Source organism: Protopterus annectens, chromosome 12.part0, assembly GCF_019279795.1.
Source record: "Protopterus annectens isolate FY-2018-M chromosome 12.part0, PAN1.0, whole genome shotgun sequence".
In the NCBI taxonomy this organism is placed as follows: domain Eukaryota; kingdom Metazoa; phylum Chordata; order Ceratodontiformes; family Protopteridae; genus Protopterus; species Protopterus annectens.
The window spans coordinates 279,747,805-279,761,404 of NC_056746.1; the positions used below are offsets into that span (position 1 = coordinate 279,747,805).

General features: G+C 44.0%; 1 protein-coding gene across 1 annotated transcript in view; it reads left to right on the forward strand.

Annotated features, from left to right (window-relative positions):
- The window catches only part of LOC122816509 (CREB binding protein), a gene marked incomplete in the record, with an annotated part of 4,149,155 nt that overhangs the window by 852,829 nt on the left and 3,282,726 nt on the right, over window positions 1–13,600 (forward strand).

A 13,600-nucleotide genomic window follows, 5' to 3' on the forward strand; every position in this document is an offset into this window, starting at 1 on the left:
TTCAGACCGACGACGCTCACCATAAAAACGTATCCTAACCTTAAGACTAATATTAAACCTAAAAAGACTGCACTTCAGTCTCCAGTTCACGGCCCCATGCCTAAGAAACAGATGCTTAAAATGGCTGAAGATTTGATCTCTTTAATCCGGGGTTCCCAACCCCCACCCGACAAAAGGCCTAGACAAGAGGAAGATTTTGCCTCCTCTGATCAAGTGTCTATTTCCTCAGCTCCTCTGAGGACCAAGATTACTCCTTCTCCCCTTATGAAGATTCTGATGCTGAGGATTCTATTCCCTCAGCTTCTCCTCCTGAAGACTACTCCTTTGGGGAAACTTTACACACTATGAGGGAACCTTTTCCCTGGGAAGGTCAGGACTACTCTGACTCAAAGAAAAGGCTCAGAGAGTTTCTTTTACTCCCCCAGCACAGACCACTTTCCATCCCCCCAGTTTTAGACATTGTGGATGATGTTTACTTAGAATCTAGTTTGAACCCATATTCTCTGCCTCCTGCTCCAGCCAAACCTGACAGATACTATAGAGTGCCTGATTCCCACAAATTCCTTTATAAAAGCCCTGTTGCTGATCCAGAGACTATCTCCCAGGGTCCTAGAGGGGCTAAGGTTTCTATGGCAAAAAATCCTGTACCCTCTGAAAGGGACTCCAGAGCACTAGACAGGTGGGGGAAAAAGGGTTTATACCTCAGCCACTCTAGCTATGAGAGCACTAAATTGCCAATTTCACATGCTAAAATATCAGCAATTTCTAATGTCTCAGTTAAAACAAAAAATGAGCACACTCCCTCAACAGTCTGAATTGAAAGAAATGCAGGATCTGTTGCATGTAACTGAACAGGTGGGCAAACATACTTTACAATGTGGGTTTGATTCTTTGGAGGCTTCCTGCAGAGCAGCTGTCACTGGGTCTGTTATACGTAGGCATGCTTGGTTAAAGGAACAAACTCTGCCTGATCATGTTAAAGCAAAGCTTCTAGATGCTCCCTTACAGCAGGATGTTCTATTTGGAGTTAAAGCAGAAGAAGTCTTAAAGAAAATGGAGGATAAGGCAAAATCTTTGCAGGCAGTCAGAGATTTTCTACAGGTACAGCTCCCTCGCTTCAGCAGAAATTGGCCAACAAAAAATTTGTCCTTTCCAGCTACTGACAGACCACTGAGGGGTAAATACAGACATCCAAGAGGCAGAGGACAACCACAAGCCCAATACAAACCTCAACAGTGGGGCACTGCAACACAGAAGGGAGGAGAAGACAGGTCCCAAACTATCAGAAGGCAAACTCAATGACTTGCACCTCATCTGGCCAAGCAACACTCTCTTGGCAGCCCCCTTGGGAGGAAAACTCACACTTTTTTCAGACAACTGGCACATTGTCACAAAGGACAAATGGGTCCTAGACATAATTTCACGAGGATACAGATTCCATTTCCACACCTTCCCAGTGAAAAGAGGAATGCCAAACCTGCCACAAAATCAATGGGCAGAGGCACAAAAACAAATTACAGCTCTCATGGACATGAGAGCCATTCAACTGGTACCTACATGAGAACAAGGCCAAGGATTTTACTCAAGACTCTTTCTAGTCCCCAGGAAGGACAATGCCTGGAGACCAATTCTGGACCTTTCACTTCTAAACACCTTCTTACAAGTACCCAAATTCAAGATGCTAACACTACAGCAGCTTATACCCATGTTGGGCAAGAAAGCATGGCTAGTAACGTTGGACCTCAAGGAGGCATACCTGCATGTCCCTATCAGACAAAGTTGCAGAAGATACCTCCGTTTCATTGCAGGTTCAACCCATTACCAATTCTCTGCACTGCCCTTTGGCTTATCTACTGCGCCCAGGATTTTCACAAAATGCCTGGCACCAGTAATTGCATACTGCAGACAAAGAAGAATTCGAATATACCCATACCTGGACGACTGCCTCATCCAAGCAGAAAGCAAGGACATTCTCTTACAACATCTGGCTTTTGTAAAACATCTTCTAAGTTGCTTGTACACAGTAAACGAAAAGAAATCAAAACTAGTACCCTCACAAGGTATGACATTCCTGGGTGCCAGCTTGAATACAACAGCCCAGAAGGCTTATCTGACGACAGACAAACAACTACAACTGACTCAATATTTCAAAACAATGGCAACAAAGACCCAACTCCCTGCAAGAAAAATTCTGCAGGCCTTGGGCTTCATGGCATCTTGCATACTACTAATACCATTTGCAAAGCTGCATATGAGGAAATTACAGTGGTACCTGAAAAGCGTATGGTATCAACACAGCCACAGCATGGACACAATGATATCTCTCATTCCCTGCCTACAACAGGAGTTTCTATGGTGGTCACAGGCATGCCACCTCAACAGGGTCAGCCTTTCACCTTGCCCCCAGCCAGGCAAACTATGACAACAGATGCATCGGACTATGCTTGGGGGGCACACATGGCAGGACAGTGCGTTCAAGGCGTATGGACTGCAGATCAAAGGAATCTGCACATCAATCAAAAAGAGATGCTAGCTGTACAGAATGCTCCGACAGCCTTCAAGAACCTATTACATCTAGGGCAACTTACAATAAGGACAGACAACATCACAGTAATGTGGTACATAAACAAACAAGGGGGTACACACTCCTACCCTCTGTGCAGGCAAGCAATGACCTTGTGGAACACAGCACTGGCTTACCAAGTTCAGTTACAAGCTCAATTCCTGCCAGGAAAAAAGAATACATTGGCAGACGACCTCAGCAGAAACATCATGGATCCCCACAAGTGGAAACTGGATCCACAAGTATTTGCAATGATAACTCAAAAATGGGGCCTTCCAGACATAGACCTGTTTGCCAGCCCCCAAAAGTATCAGCTAACAAAATTTTGTACAAGGACACTTCACCATCAAGCTTGGAAACTGGACGCACTCTCATTCAGTTAGAAAAACCTGACAGTATATGCCTTCCCTCCATTGCCTCTCCTCACAAAGGTGGTTTTGAAAGTCAGAAAGGAGAGACCACGACTGATGCTCATAGCCCCCAGACTGGCCACGCCAGCACTGGTACCCACTATTAAGGAATATGGCCCAGGGCCCACCTTGGATTTTACCACAAATTGCCCATTTGCTCACACAGCAAAACAATCAGATTCTACACAGCCAGCTCAAAACTTTAAATCTGGCTGCATGACAGATCACCTAAGCATCCAGCCAGCTCCTCTTTCCCAAACAGTTATGGATGTTATTCTGGAAGCTAGGAGGCCAAGCACCAGGAAGGCTTACTCGGACAAATGGAAAAGGTTTTGCGCCTGGAACCAAGCTAAAGGCCAAAACACACTTCAGCCTCACATGCCTCAGATTCTACAGTATTTAACTGAGATGTTGCACAAAGGACTTTCTTTTTCTTCCATTAAAATCCATGCATCATCTATTTCAGCCCACTACAACATGGCTCCACCCTTATTTTCACATCCACTTCTAAGGCAGTTCCGCAGAGGGGCAAAAAACATTAGGCCCCCCAGGAGAGCACCTACACCAACATGGGACCTCAATTTTGTTCTGGAAAAACTTACGCTACCTCCCTTTGAACCAGCTTTCTCTGCAGATCTACAATTTCTATCATGGAAGACTGCCCTGCTGCTAGCAATAACTTCAGCTTGAAGAGTGTCAGAGCTGCAGGCACTAATGGCAGTGGAACCTTTCCTCATTTTCCATCAAGACAGAGTTTCCCTACGAACTAATCCTTCCTTCATGCCTAAGGTGGTTTCCAGTGTGGCTTTAAATCAAACCATCCACTTACCCACCTTCTTCCCCAATCCACAGAACAAAGGAGAAAGACTCCTGCATTCCTTTGACATTCACAGGCAGCTTCGTTACTACTTGGATAAAACTAAGGTTTTCAGAAAATCTGACCAGCTCTTTGTATCCTATGCTACAGCTTCACAAGGGAAGGCTATATCAAAACCATTTCCAAATGGATAGGACATTGCATTCATTTTTGCTATACCCATCATGGAAAACCAGTTCCTGCTACCATTAGACCCTACTCTACCAGAGCAACAGCCTTCCTCAGGGGGGTTCCAACTAAGGAGATTTTGGAAGCTGCTACTTGGAGTTCAGTACACACCTTTACCAAACACTATCACTTATCACTTTACTCTAAGACTAGAGCTGGCTTCGCCACTGCAGTTCTGCAGGGCCTTCTAGCCTCCTCTAACCCTCTATGACTCCTCCACCCATCCTTAGCTTTGGGATTTTACCCAAGTATGATGACTGCAGCAGGGTAACACGATGAACATAGTACAGTTTTGTACCTACCATAAATGTAGATGTTTGAGTGTACACCCTGCTGCAGTCCAGGTTACCCTCCTTCCACCCCCTCTGATCTAACTGGCTAAATCTCTACAATACCTTCCTGATGTATTTGCTTATAGCTGGAGGGATTTTGTGTTTGTGCTAAAATTTCTTAAATTGGTACTAATTACTGACCACCTTTTTGGGGGCACCTGACATCTGGGGCAAGAAAAACTGAAGAAAATGGCGTCGGATGCATTATATATACCCCTGGCGCACTGACGTCAGGGAAGAAGCGACAGCAACCGACGCCAGACCAAGACTTTGGAATTCTGGCCGACTGCGGGGACCGCCTGACGACAGGATAACCCTAGTGTGATGACTGCAGCAGGGTGTACACTCGAACATCTACATTTATGGTAGGTACAAAACTGTATTTTGTCCCAGCAGGCGAACTAGATTCTGCACCCTCAGCTTTTAACACTGAACCTTGCAGTCTGGCTAATTACATAATCTCTCCTTTACCATCCCTCAGCAAACCTGTGATGGTTGTTATTTTAGAGGCATGAAGGCCAAGTACTAGAAAATCTTATGCTGAAAAATGGAAAAGATTCTGTGCCTGGAACCAATCTCAAGGGATGAGCACAGCAGAACCCAATTTGCTTCAGATTTTACAATACTTAACTGAGATGCTTCCCAAGGGCCTGTCTTTTTCCTCCATTAAAATCCATGCCTCAGCCATTTCAGCTCATTGTAACACAGAACCTCCCCTCTTCTCTCATCCACTTCTCAAGCAGTTCCTCAGAGGGGCCAAAAATTTGAGACCACCCAGGAGAGCTCCAACTCCAGCCTGGGACCTTAACTTTGTTTTGGAGAAACTCACTCTTCCTCCTTTTGAGCCAGCTGCTACTGCAGACTTTAAATTTCTTTCTTGGAAAACAGCTTTCCTTTTAGCAATCACGTCAGCTAGAAGGATATCTAAATTACAGACCCTTATGGCAGTGGAGCCTTTCATCATTTTTCATGCGGACAGGGTGTCCCTCAGAACCAATACCTCCTTCATGCCCAAGATGGTATGCAGTGTGGCTCTTAATCAGTCCATTCATTTGCCAACCTTCTTTCCCAATCCACAGAACAAAGGGGAATGGATACTGCATTCCTTAGATGTGCACAGGCAACTTAGATTCTACTTTCAGGACTAAACCTCAAAAGAAATCTGAACAACTGCTGGTGGCATTTGCTGCAGGGGCAGAGGGGAAGGCTATTTCAAAGCAAACCATTTCTAAATGGATAGGCCATTGCATTCATTTCTGCTGTAAGCACCATGGAAAACCTATCCCCCAGGAGATCAGACCTTACTCCACCAGGGCTGCATCTACCTCTACAGCCTTTCTCGGAAGTGTCCCTACCAGGGACATCCTAGAAGCTGCTACCCTGGAGTTCTGTACATATTTTACCAAGCATTATAATTTGCCTGTGTTCTCTAAATCCAGAACTTGCTTTCCCACTGCAGTCATGCTGGGCCTTACAGCTGGTCCTGATGCTGTCTAAATTCCTCCTCCCAAACATAGCTTTGGGAATCTACCCAAATGTAATGACTGCAACAGTGAAACACGAAGAACATAGTACAGTTGTGTACACTTACCATAAATGTAGATGTTCGAGTGTATTCACTGTTGCAGTCCTGGTTACCCTCCCTCCATCCCCTAACTTCTTTTGGCTATACCTCTACTTTCCTTTACTATGCTTAAAATTCTTTTTGGTTTATTTGCTTTTTTGTTGGAGATATATCATTGTACTTTTATATTTAATTGCTTCCCATTAGGAGGGCACCTGATATCTGGGGCAATAACAACTGATGTAATGGCGTCAGCTGCATGTTTTATACCCCTGACGTCATGGAAGAAAAGGGACAGCAACTGACGCTGGACCCAAGACTTTGTTAATCAGGCCAACTGAGGGCTACCTGCAAGCAGATAACACAAATGTAATGACTGCAACATTGAATACACTCGAACATCTACATTTATGGTAAGTGTACACAACTGTACTTTCTGGATATTTTTGACTGTACTCCTTTCTTTCAGTAGGCCTTGACATTTTATACTGGGCATGATTTCAAAACACTTGCTTTTAATGTAAGTGACTTGCATCAGAATTAAGTCACTTATATTGAGACCAGGATGGTTTTCAGTCCGGTAGCCAGTGTAAGACTGTTTATATATAAGCTTTAAATTTACGTAAGTCACTTGTACTAAAAGCAAGTCTTTTGGAATCAGGATAGGCTTTTACCTCAAGTCCATAAGGCATTTACATTGAAGACAACTCTTTTGGAATCTGACCCCATCTCACCTTTTTTTTTCCCTTTGTTCTAGTTGTTTTGTTATTAATTTGGCAGTTTGTTGGTGCTTGTGGCTATTTTTCTTACTCTAAAGAAAGTGTTGGAATGTTAGAGTTTGGATTCTGTAGAGCAAAGTGGTGTTTTTTTTTTTTTTTGATAGTTGTATTGATATCGTTTGGTGGTATTTTCTGCATGTCCTGTAAAGCAGAACATAATGAAATACAGATCTCATCAAGGTCTGGACCTGTCCTTTAAAATATGAACATTAGTTTACTTACCTAACCTTTGTTCGGGATCTCTCAGGTCCTGATGCATTTCTTCTGCATGGAAGTCAGGCGTGTTTCTCTGTTCAGACTCTTGCACTTGCTGACCTTCATCACAGGGACATAACAGCACTCGGGCAAACTTTATTCTGCACGAAGATGGGCCTTCTACAGACCCTTATAACTACAGACCCATAAGTCTCACTAGTCTGAAATGTAAAGCCATGGAAAGCATTATTATGGAGATGATCAGTACAGATATAGTAAACCTCCAGACACTGGACCCAACCCAGTTTGGCTTCATCAAGGGCAGATCATACCTACTCATCCTGGTGGACTTCTTTGAGAAGGTCACCAAAGCAGCGGATGAGGGCAGAATTGTTCACACTGCCTACCTTGCCCTGGCCAAGGCATTTGACACAATACCCACTCAGGCATTGTTGACAAACTTAAGAGGTTAGGTACAAACTCATATGCCATCTGGCGGATAGCCATTTGGCTCACAGACAGGACCTAGGAAGATAGAGTTGGGGAGTCCACCTCTACAAAGAGGCCAGTCACAAGTGGAGTCCTACAGGGATCAGATGTTCTTCGTGTTTCACTGTTGCAGTCATTACATTTGAAGTAATCTGCTGGCAGGTTGCCCTCAGTTGGCCTGAATGTCAAAGTCTTGGGTCCTGCATCTGTTGCTATCTCCTCTTCCATGATGTCAGGTCGTCAGGGGTATAAAACATGCAGCCGACACCATTTTCTCTAGTCTTTCTTGCCGCGCGGTGCCTGTAGCAGAAGCAGTTCGCAAGTGCCGGTCGGCCGACTCCTGAAATTTTCGCATTCGAGTTTCAGAACCGAAGTCTTCAATTAAAGCTAAGTACTCTATTGGGGAAACTGTTTCTTGCTCCTTACTGATGTCAGTAAAAGTTAATAATAGCATTACTTGTGGGAAGCAAATACCTCATTAAGATTTTCATTTGTACTGTATTCCTTGCCTAGGTCCAGATCATAAAGTGCCTTGCTGTCGGTTTTGTGCTAGATTTAACCAGCGCACTATTAAGCGTTGGTATATCTTTGCTTCAAAATATTTTGGATCCAGATTTAATTATCCTGAAATGTCGTCTGATAGCAATCCGACTACCGGAGTTCATAAAAAACACAAAGAAAAGGACAGAGACAGACCACCGAAGTCCAAAACCGACGACAAAGATTTTCCTAAGCCAGTTGCCGGTTCGCTGGTACTCAGTGAGGCGCTTTTGCACCTCCTGATACCCGCTACTTTTGAGTTGCAGGACTCTACCGAGACCCATGTGGGGTCTGGCTTGCCGCGTCATTCTCAGAGTACTGTACCCGCGGATGTCTCTCCCTCGGATGTATCCGGAGCCGCTAAGCAGGCACCGGCTTCTTAGGGTGTTTTCAGGCCTTAGAATTTCTATATAAAACCGACGCCAGCTTCAAAAACTAAGACAAAAGCAACTTCTAATGTTAAAAAAACGATGCATGAGCCACGTGCTCAGGTCTTTATGCCCAAAAAGCAGATGATCAAAATGGCTGAAGACGTCATTACCTTGATCAGGGCCCCCCCCCCCCCCCCCCCTGATAAGAGGCCTAGGCAAGATACTGATTATTAATCTGCAGATCGGGTTTCTATTTCTTCTGATTCTTCTTCTGATCAAGAATTTTCTATACCACCCTATGAGGATTCAGATGCAGAGGAATCCATCCCATCTGCATCTCCTCCTGAAGATTATTCTTTTGGAGAAACCTTGCATACTTTGAGGGAACATTTTCATTGGGAGAGTCAGGATTTCTCAGAGTCAAAAAAGAGGATTAGGGATTTCCTCCTTCTTCCTTAGCATAGGCCTTTGGCCATACCTCCTGTATTAGACATTATTGATTTGTTTTCGGAATCAAGCATGGCTCCAGATTCCCTACCTCTATCTCCTTGTAAGCCAGACATATTACAGCGTTCCTGACTCCCACAAATTTTTAGTCAAAAATCCTGCTGCTGACTCTGAAACTATTTCACAGGGTCCCAAATGTATAAAGGCCTCAACAGCTAAGAGTCTTACCCCCTCTGATAGAGATTCCAGGGTGCTGGATAGATGGGAAAAAAGGTTTATACGTCTGCAACCTTGGCAATTAGGGCCTTAAACTGCCAGTTTCATATGCTTAAATAGCAACACCATGTTATGGGATTATTGAAAGAGAAAATGATGTTGATTTCTGAATGTGTGGAAATTAAAGAATTACAAGAATTATTGCATGCAGCAGAACAGGTTGGAAAGCATACTTTGCAATGTGGATGTTCTTCGTGTTTCACTGTTGCAGTCATTACATTTGGGTAATCTGCTGGCAGGTTGCCCTCAGTCGGCCTGAATTCCAAAGTCTTGCGTCCTTTGCTGTCTCCTATTCCATGACGTCAGGTCGTCAGGGGTATAAAACAAGCAACCAATGCCATTTTCTTTAATCTTTCTTGCCGCGTGGTGCCCGAAGCAGAAGCAGTTTGTAAGTGCCAGTCGGCTGACTCCTGAAATTTTCAAGTTCGAGTTTTAGAACCGAAGTCTTCACTAAAGTTAAGTACCCCATTGGGAAAACTTTTTTCTTGCTCCATACCAATGTCAAAAAAAGTTAATAATTGTATTACTTGTAAATACCTCATAAGGATTTTAATTTATACTGTATTCCTTGCCTAGGCCCTGATCATAACATGCCTGGCTGTCGGTTATGTGCTAGATTTAACCAATGCACTATTAAGCATCGGTATATCTTTGCCTCAAAATATTTTGGAAACAGATTTAACTACCCTGAAATGTCATCGGATAGCAATCTGACTGCCGGAGTACACAAAAAAAAACAAAGAAAAGGACAGAGAGAGACCGTTGAGGTCCAAAACTGGCGACAAAGCTTCTCCTAAGCCAGTCGCCGGTACTCAATGAGGTGCTTTCACAGCCCCTGATACCTGCTACTTTCAAGTCGCAGGCCCCTACCGAGACCCATGTGGAGTCTGGCACGCCGTTAGATTCTCAAAATATTGTACCCACGGATGGGTCCGGAGCCGCTGATCAGGCACCGGCTTCTGAGGGTGTATTCAGGCCACAACATTTTTATATAAAACCGACGTCAGCTTCAAAATCAAAGACAAAAGCAACTTATAAAGCTAAAAAGCTGATGCATGAGCCATGTGCACAGGACTCTATGCCCAAAAAACAGATGATCAAAATGGCTGAAGACCTAATTACCTTGATCAGGGGTTCCCAACCCCCTCCTGATAAGAGGCCTAGGCAAGACACCGATTATGAATCTTCAGATCAGGTTTCTATTTCTTCTGATTACTATTCTGATCAGGAATTATCTATACCACCCCGTGAGGATTCTGATGTAGAGGAATCTATTCCATCTGCATCACCTCCTGAGGATTATTCTTTTGGAGAAACCTTGCATACTTTGAGGGTGCATTTTCACTGGGAGACTCAAGATTTCTTAGAATCAAAAAAGAGGCTCAGGGATTTTCCTCTTCTCCCTCAGCATAGGCCTTTAGCCATACCTCCTGTTTTAGACATTGTGGATGATGTGTTTTGGGAGTCAAGCTTGACTCCAGACTTTTTACCTCCGGCTCCCAGCAAGCCAAACAGATATTACAGGGTCCCTGACCCACACAAATTTTTATTTAGAAACCCTGCTGCTGACCCTGAAACTATTTCACAGGGTCCGAAAGTGTTAAGGCCTCAACAGCAAAACATCCTACCCCCTCTGACAGAGATTCAAGGGCACTGGATAGATGGGGAAAGAAGATTTATACATCTGCAACCTTGACAATTAGGGCCTTAAACTGCCAGTTTCATATGCTTAAGTATCAACAACATGTTATGGGATGTCTGAAACAGAAAGGGATGTTGATTTCTGAATGTGCAGAAAATAAAGAATTGCAGGAATTATTGCATGCAGCAGAACAAGTTGGAAAGCATACTTTGCAATGTGGTTTTGATTCCTTAGAGGCCTCCTGCAGGACCGCAGTTACTGAATCTGTAATTAGGAGGCATGCCTGGCTAAAAGAGCAAAATTTGCCTGATCATGTTAAAGCTAAATTGCTGGATGCACCTTTACAGCATGATACTCTGTTTGGTATTAAGGCAGAAGAGGTTTTAAAGAAAATGGAAGACAAAGCTAAGTCTATGCAAACTGTAAAAGACTTCTTACAAGTGCAGCCACCAAGATTCAGGAGACACTGGCCTACAAAAAATTGGTCCTTTCCTGTGTCCGACAGAGCTCAGCAGGGCAAATCCAGGCGCCCTAAAGGTTCTAGATACCAGTCTCAAGATTCTTAAAGGTCAAAGCAATGGGGTGCTTCTACCTCCAAATCTGGAGGAAATAAAGCGCAACCCTACAGTAAACAGTATCAATGACTTCTCCCTGCCATCACCAAGCACTTACCTTTTGGCAGCACCCTTAGGGCTAAAATTAGCACTTTTTGCTCAAAATTGGCAGTTAATAACCCAGGACAAGTGGGTGCTAAACATAGTATCTCAGGGATACAGATTCCACTTCCATCCGCTGCCAATGGCAAACGGTTGGCCAGATCTGCCAAAAAATCAATGGGCAGAGGCACAGAAACAGGTTACGTCCCTCATGGATATGGGGGCTATTCAGCCAGTACCAGAACAGGAAAAAGGACAAGGTTTTTATTCAAGACTGTTCTTGGTACCCAGAAAAGACAAGGCCTGGCGCCCAATGCTGGACTTATCAATTTTGAACACATACCTGGACATTCCAAAATTCAAAATGTTAACTTTGCAGCAGCTTCTGCCCATGCTGGGCAAAAACGCTTGGCTGGTGACATTAGACCTAAGAGAGGCATACCTGCATATCCCAATAAGGAAATCGTGCAGAAGATACCTCCATTTCAAGGCTGGCTCTATGCATTGCCAATTCTCTGCACTGCCCTTTGGCTTATCTACTGTGCCCAGGGTCTTTACAAAGTGCCTGGCACCAGTAATTGCATTTTGCAGACAAAAAAGTATACAAATATATCCTTACTTGAATGATTGTCTCATTCAAGCAGAGAACAAGGACATTCTTCTTCAGCACCTGGTATTTGTGAAAAGGCTTCTAACATGCCTCTAGGGTACACAAATGAAAAGAAATCACAACTGGTACCCTCTCAAAAGATAACATTCTTGGGTGCAAGCTTGAATACAACTGCCCAGATGGCTTACCTCATGCCAAACAAAGGCAACTGATTACTTACTTCAAACTGATGGCAACAAAAACCCAATTATCTGCAAGACAAACTGTGCAGGCTTTGGGGTTCATGGCATCCTGCATCCTACTGATTCCATATCCAAGACTGCATATGAGGAAACTGCAATGGTACCTAAAATGTTTATGAAGTCAACATTGTCACAGTCTGGAAACAATGATTCCTCTCATTCCCTGCCTACAACAGGAGTTTCTATGGTGGGCAAAGGTATGTCACCAAAACATGGGACAGGCTTTCACTCAACCCCCCTGGCAGCCAAACCTTACCAACAGATGCAGCAGATTATGCATGGGGGCCCACCTGGCAGGAAGATGCATTCAAGGCATATGGACCCCAAAACAAATGCATCTGCATATCAACCAAAAAGCGATGTTAGCTGTTCAAAATGCCCTGACAGCCTTCAAGGACTTACTTTATCCAGGAAAGCTACTGATAAAGATGAACTACACCAGGGTTATGTGGTATATAAATAAGCAGGGAGGCACGCACTCATACCCCCTTTGCAGACTAGCCTTGGCACTGTGGGGCACAGCCTTGATTTACCCAAGTACATCTTCAAGCTCATTTCCTGCCAGGAAAGCAAAATACTCTGGCAGACGATTTAAGCAGAAACCTTATGGACCCTCACAAGTGGAAACTAGATCCACAAGTCTTCAGCATGGTAATAAGGAAATGGGGGAGACCGGACATAGACATATTTGCCTCTCCTCGGAATTATCAACTGAAAAAATTCTGCACAAGGACTTATCACAGACCAGCATGGAAAGTGGACGTCCTGTCCTTCGGTTGGAAAAACCTATCAGTTTACACCTTTCCTCTTCTGCCTCCTCTTCCCAATTTACTACTAAAAGGCAGACAAGAGAAACCAAAGATGATACTAATTGCCCCGGACTGGCCCCGCCAATACTGGTACCTAATCCTAAGGAACATGTCTCAATTCCCAGCTTGGTACTTACCTCAAATAACTCACTTACTGTCCCAGCAAAACAATCAAATCCTGCACAATCAGCTCCAAACACTGAACCTGGCAGCATGGCTGATCATGTAGTTATTCAAACAGCACCTCTCAGTAAAGCTGTGATGGATGTCATTTTGGAAGCCAGAAGGCCTAGTACTAGAAAATCTTATGCTGATAAATGGAAGAGATTCTGTGCTTGGAATCAAGCACAAGGAACTGATACAGCAGAGCCAAATATTCCTCAGATTTTACAATACTTGACTGAGATGCTTGACAAAGGCCTATCTTTTTTATCAATAAAAATCCATGCCTCTGCCATCTCGGCTCATTACAACACAGAGCCACTAATCTTTTCTCATCTTTTACTAAAGCAGTGTCTTAGAGGGGCCAAAAATTTAAGACCTCCCAGAAGGTCACCAATTCCTGCAAGGGACCTTAATTGTGTGTTGGAAAAGCTCACCCTGCGTCCATTTGAACCAGCTGCTACTGCA